The sequence below is a fragment of the Elephantulus edwardii genome, unplaced genomic scaffold, assembly GCF_000299155.1.
Source record: "Elephantulus edwardii isolate Elephantulus edwardi_28Jun2011 unplaced genomic scaffold, EleEdw1.0 scaffold00030, whole genome shotgun sequence".
Classification (NCBI taxonomy): Eukaryota; Metazoa; Chordata; class Mammalia; order Macroscelidea; family Macroscelididae; genus Elephantulus; species Elephantulus edwardii.
In genome coordinates this window covers 4,835,685-4,837,160 of record NW_006399780.1, presented here as the reverse complement: position 1 = coordinate 4,837,160, position 1,476 = coordinate 4,835,685, and positions in this window count along the sequence as shown.

The window sequence follows — 1,476 nt, the reverse complement described above, 5'->3', positions numbered from 1 at the left end:
AGCTGGACAATGACTAAGGATGATAGAACAATCAACGCCTTTGAGTTGTGGAGAGGAGTACTGAATATACATGGACTGATAAAGAACAAACAGGTCCATCCTGGTGAGAGTGAAACCAGGTTGCTCCTTGGAGGAAAGGATTCTGAAGTTGTGTCTCGCATATTTTGGTCATATTACTAGGATGGACCAGTCGTTGGAGAGGGACATCAATGCTTGGAAGTGTGGAGGGACAATGCAAGAGAGGAAGACGCTGGATGAGATGGATTGGCTCAGTGACTAAAGTTATGGGGGGTAGGTAGGTCAGATACAAGGAAATTGACTCAGGATAGAGCTGGGTAGAAAGCTGTTGTACATAGGGTTGCTGTGAGTTGCAGGTGACTTGACAGAACATAACAACAGCACTTATACAGGGGGATCTCTGGTACCTAGTGGTAGGAAGCTGCACTGCAATCCCCAGAGATACAAGGTTTGAGTCCACCAGTTCCTCCTCAGGAGAAGGGTGGGCATTCTTCTCCTGTGCAATTGCCTCTGAAAACCAGCAGGAGGGTCAGCTATGGGAAAGTTCTGATTTGAAGGTAAACAACCATCACCACCACCATATATATATATACAGGGCCTGGAACATCCAAGATCTACTTAGACAGGGGCCAGAGCCTAAACAATTTTTAGCATGAAGAAGAAAGTGTGATCTCTTCTCTGCTCCAAGTGGAGGGAAAGGGGTGGGTGTGCTGTATGTGTTTTGTTATTCTTTGCAAACTTCTCAATCAGATTAAGCTTTGCTCTTCCCCCTGGAAGACAACCAGGAATGTTACACTAGCAGAACTCTTCCACTTGGAAAGAAACATCAGGAGTGAAAAAAGTAGTATTTGTAACAGTTCTTTCCTGGCTTTGGTGTAATAAACACCTGTGTGCTCTCCGCAGCAGCCTGTGCAGAGGTGGCCAATTTCTTTTTCACATCCCAGATACACTGAGCCTGGAGGACAAAGATTCTTTACTCTTCACTGTCACTTCCAGACCACTGTTTCTTGTTTTTATTCAGAATCAACTTAATGGCACTTGACAACAGCAAAGGCAATGCTCTAAATGTTCCCCTCCACCTGCCGATGCCATCTGAGATACACACCAAGGGAATGACTGTATCACTTCTCTCTCAATATTGCCATCATTCCTTGTGTTTTAGGGCCTATTATCATCAAGAAAAACCAAATCCTACCCAGTGGGCCCATAGATAACATCATGGTAGATGAAAGAAAGAATAAAGATGTCAACAATTTAATCTTGTTTGGAGCCGCAATCAACACCCTTAGTATCAGCAAGCCAAGAAAGAAATCAGAAGACATGGTACATTGAAAATGTCTGCTGTCCATGGTACTGGTACAATGACAGACATATAGATCAATGGAATAGAATTGAGAGCCCAGAAATCAGCCCATCTACATATGGTCAACTGATTTTTGACAAGGAGATGAAATCAGT